Below are 5,000 nucleotides of genomic sequence, written 5' to 3' on the forward strand. Positions count from 1 at the left end.
GCCACTTTATGTCATTTTCGACGAGCCAAACTTTGACAGATTATCATTACAAACGATAGGGGAGAACGATGTCGTTTGTTCCATCGATTTGACCGATGTTCGTCGTCTATTCATAGTACTATTGTTCTCAAGGCGTTACCTTGTAATCATTTCGAAAGCGATTTATTTCTTTATTTTTATCTTTCGTTTAAAAAAAAAAAAAAAAAAAAAAAAAAAAAAAAAAAAAAAAAAAAAAAAAAAAAAAACAAATGAGAAGAAGAAAAGAAATAAAAAAAAAAAAAAGGAAGAAAAAATTAATTGAGAAATAAATTTAATTTTGAAGGATTCCTTTGGATTAATTCCTCTTTCAAGATTTATAAAATAATTTCAATCGACGATTATGCAAAATTATTTTCTACGCTTGGCTTCTAGTGATATGTAAATATTGAAATTTTTTTTTTTTTTTTTTTTTTTGTTAAATCCACAATTTTAGAGCTTTCTCCTTTTCTTCCTAACATAACATCGAATTATGATGACTCAACCGACTTGACGATTAACGAACGAGCGAGTGCGTACGCAGAACGTGGCCACGTACAAGAAGTTAATGATATTTAATATTGAAAATGTTAACGGACTAATCGTCGAAGTCCTTCTCTTTTGAATACAATCATCATACGTAGGGATCGCACGTATGGATTTTCATCGACGCGAACGGGTTAAAAGGATTACATTAAAAAGGCGAGCACTCGACTTTTGCTTTGCAGCATCCAACGACGATAAAGGTTCTTTAACGAGCAGTATACACGTCAAGTGGCCCCTGCTTTCTCTCTCTCTCTCTCTCTCTCTCTCTCTCTCTCTCTCTCTCTCTTTTTCTCTCATTCTCGTTTTTTTCTTTTCTCTCCTTTCTTTTTATATTCCTACCGTGAATCATTAATTAGCATGGGCAATGAATAACAGGCCATTTTCAACGATGGATGCCCTTAGCCGAGTGCAGTAATAAAACTCGAACAATTAGGCACTTTTAAGAACGCTCATTTTATCGAACGATTTGTTTGCATTTCATTTTTCTTGATAGACAGATATATATATATATATACATAGTTATCTACCAATCCTCGTGCACGTGTGCAAATGCATTCTGTAATCGTATATTTGTTTCTACATTGTTCTTTTTTCATTTTGCCATCATCACCCTCGTCCACCTTGCTCCTCTTCCTCCTCCTCCTCCTATTTCTTCCTCCTCCCCTCAACAGCTATAACACTGAACCCCCTTCTCTTCTTTCTTCTTTTATTCCAATTTACAACGGAATCGTTTCGGATACGTGTTTCCGTGTTGCTGAATTATCGTCACGGCTGTTGTGCGATTTCGATCGACCTACTTTCCAAGGATACTCCTCTATCCAACCTACCGTATCTTCCATTTTAAACAAGAATTTTTTTTTTCTTCTCTTTTCATTTCCTTTTTTCTTTTTTTTTCTTCTTCTTCTTCTTCTTCTTCTTCTTTTCTATGCGCGATCGACCATATGTCGGTCATACATAATTCTAATATTTATTTGTCGTAAGAAGTAACAGTAAAAAAAATGTGAGTAAAATTTATTCATTGATACGACATTTCGATAACTCCGTCGAGTCTTATCCGACGTTCTTCTTTCCTTAATCCTTTAATCAAGCGATATCAGTCGTCTTTATCTTTTTTCCTCCATGAATAATATTATTAAATATATCATTTTGATAGTTCAAATTAATAAATAACTTCAGAAATAAATTCATTTGACTCGATATGTTAAACATAAAAAATTCCTGACTACTTTCTTCGCATTACGATATTTTACGTTTCACTTTAACAGTGGAACTTTATACGTCCCAAAAAAAAAAAAACAAAGAAAAGAAAAAAAACAAAAAAACAAAAAAACAACAGAACAAAATCGACAACAAAACAAAATTCCGGGAATTTTTTCAAATGGCCCTAGAAAAAAGCTTATCTCGAACAAATATTCAATCCAAAAATAAAAAAATAAAAAAATAAAAAAATAAAAAAATAAAAAAATAGAAACAAAAGGGAAAAAAAGAAAACAAATAAAATGAAAGGATGATAAAAGACATATATATATATATATATATATATATATCTCGATCAACAAAAGAGTAACTTCCCTTCCTAACTTCCTATTCGAGTGCGATATTGCGAGTCAAGTAATGGGGAGATATCGGCGAGGGTGTTGCTTTTCTTCTCCCTCTTTCGCAAGGCGATAGCGAAGCGAAAGCGTTGTAAAGTTGTGCCGTGGATCCTGCTGAACAGCCGCTCGTAAATATGCACGTCGCTTCATGAATATGCATTGTTCTTCGCGTTGCATACTCGTGGCAATCCAGTACGTGGTCTACACTACTACTACTACTACTGCTACTACTACTACTACTGCTACTACTACTACTACTATTACTATTACTATTCTACTACCTTAAGACCTTACTTCATCTACCGTCTCGCGTTCCTAGTTTCAAATCAATCTTTGCTCGTTGTTCCTACAACATCTCTCTCTCTCTCTCTCTCTCTCTCTCTCTCTCTCTCTCTCTTTCTCTTTCTCTGCCTCTTTTACTCTTACTCATTCACTTCAAAATGACACTTCGTATAGCGTCTGGAAAGAGGATGATGGAAATGTAACCCTCTTAGCGCGACACGCACTATGAAAGGAATAGATATATATATATATATATTCTCAAATTTAAATTCCGATATATTTTCTTTTAGATTAATGATGTTAATTTTAATAAATGTTTTGCGATGAACTTTTCAAGATATTAAATAGAATTTTAATAGATCTCAGAATAAGACAAATATCTATATCACGTTTCATATTCCGTATTTACGTATCTATCGATTATACGGTAACAACGAGAGAAACGAGACTAATGCAAACTTGATACATTCATTATTCATTATTGATTCAAGCTATTTATATATATACAAACGTATATTTCGTGATGTATATTTATCATAACTACACGTTGTCATAACTGGACGTATGTTATTGAATATTATTCCTAGAATTTAAGAGGTGTAAGAGACATTAAGAAACAATTACTCAATCTATTATTCATATTCCACGCTCGTCCTTGGTATATAATTTATAGGATCAATCGATAAGGCCATGACTATATTTATACGAAAACACTTTGGTATGTATAAATACATACATACATACACACATATATATATATATATATATATATATATATATATATATATTAAAACGCAAATTAAACAAATCGAGTTTACGTGAAAGTCGTAATAGATTTCACATGGTATCGACCCATTTATTTATTTAACGTCATATAAATCATTCGTTATTTATTGGAGATTATTATCTCATTGATAAGAACAATAATGACCTCGAAGCAAGGAGACAGTTAAAACGAATTAAAAAAAAAAAAAAAAAAAAAAAAAAAAAGGGAAGAAAAAAAAACGAAGAAAAAGAGAGGAGAACAATTCTGAAAAAGCAAAAAAATAAAAAAAAAAACAAAAAACAAAAAGAACACAAATAAAGAAATAAAGAATAAAAAAGAAAAGAGCAAAAGAGGAAAGATTCACATGATCGATCTTGTTGATCCCAATTCTTAGGATATATGTAAAAATCAAATTGCGAAGAGAATTTTATTCGTCGTCCCTCACGATCGTCCTTGCGCTATAATTCATACGATCGATCGGAGCGTAACGGTATTGAAAACGATCGAATTTACTAGCGATCGATCGGATATCAACCGCAGGAAGTGTAATCGATGACGGGCCGGCGATTCGCATCGTCGATCGCAATCTCCTCTCTGTGTATCACGGCTGTGTATCACGGTTATGTATCGTGCAAAGAAGAAAGAGAGAAAAAGAGAAAAAGAGAGAGAGAGAGAGAGAGAGAGAGAGAGAGAGACAGTAAGTGAGTGAGTGAGTGAGAGAGAGTTTGATGTCCTTGAAAAGACGAAGAATATAGGTAACTATCGAAGTCGATAACTTCGCTGACTCTTCTCGGACAGTGGCACTCTTTTCTTTATATCTCTACCGATACGTTCGGCAAACAATGAACCCTCTATCGCCATGGATACGTTCCTGAATAAACATGATTTGCTTGGCGCGCCAACAGGATTATGTATCCTGGCCGGTGTAGGTCGTTCGGACGGACGAAGGATGGATGTGGAGCGTCTTAATCCATATGCATGGACTCCGTTTCAAGCGAGAATGCCGGAGCTGCTGCTGCTGCTGCTGCTACTACTACTACTCGACCCTTCTTTTTTTTCTTCTTCTTTTTTCTTTTTTATTTTATTTTTTTTTTCTTTTCTTTTCTTTTCTTCTCTTTTCGTCGTTCCTTTTTTTAATCTCTTTTGTTCTCGCTGGTTAACCGACATAAGGTACCTGCCAAAAGATCGCGACCAGTTTTGACATCTATGACGGCCGAATAATGAAATATTGATAGAAAATGTGATTTACAATCTTTACCTTTTTATATAATAGTGGCGTATATACGTGAGTCAACAGACGTTTTTATACGTCTCAATGATTTCAAACAGATCCAATTACAAAGAAATTAATATTCATTAATTTAGTCTCATAATAAATTTTTTCTCTTTTCTTTTTTCTCTCTCTTTTTCTTTTTCTTTTTTTTTTTTTTTTTCTTTTTTTTCTTTAACCAAAAATCATTTGTAAACTTGACGCATGCGCGATAACACCGATCTTTTTTTTCTTTCTTTTCTTTTATTTCTTGTTTTTTTTTTTTTTTCTTTTCTTTTTTCTTTTTTCTTCTTTAATTAATTTACATTAATTTCACATAATTTCACATAATTTCATATAATTTCAAATAATGACACGAATTTTAAATAATATCTTCCTTTTGGTATCACATCCTACGATAATTCAATGATAAGCCGAAGAAAACGTGTTGTGCCCTTATCTACGTTGATCTTTTTGTCTCTGCAACACGTGTCTCTCTAATACACAGATAAATATCTAACTACTTACACGTGACTTAACCGTGAAG

General features: G+C 32.9%; 1 protein-coding gene and 1 long non-coding RNA gene across 9 annotated transcripts in view; both read right to left on the reverse strand.

Moving 5' to 3' along the window:
* Nucleotides 1-5,000, reverse strand: part of LOC124947366 — a 284,587-nt gene that overhangs the window by 93,930 nt on the left and 185,657 nt on the right. The gene's annotated exons all lie outside the window — the stretch shown is intronic.
* The window catches only part of LOC124947370, a 13,947-nt gene continuing 13,561 nt past the window's right edge, over nucleotides 4,615-5,000 (reverse strand). The window contains exon 2 of the long non-coding RNA XR_007100389.1: nucleotides 4,615-5,000. This exon is cut by the window's right edge and continues 1,598 nt beyond it. This is a non-coding gene — a long non-coding RNA (uncharacterized LOC124947370).

This window comes from Vespa velutina, chromosome 2 (genome assembly GCF_912470025.1).
Source record: "Vespa velutina chromosome 2, iVesVel2.1, whole genome shotgun sequence".
Lineage (NCBI taxonomy): Eukaryota > Metazoa > Arthropoda > Insecta > Hymenoptera > Vespidae > Vespa > Vespa velutina.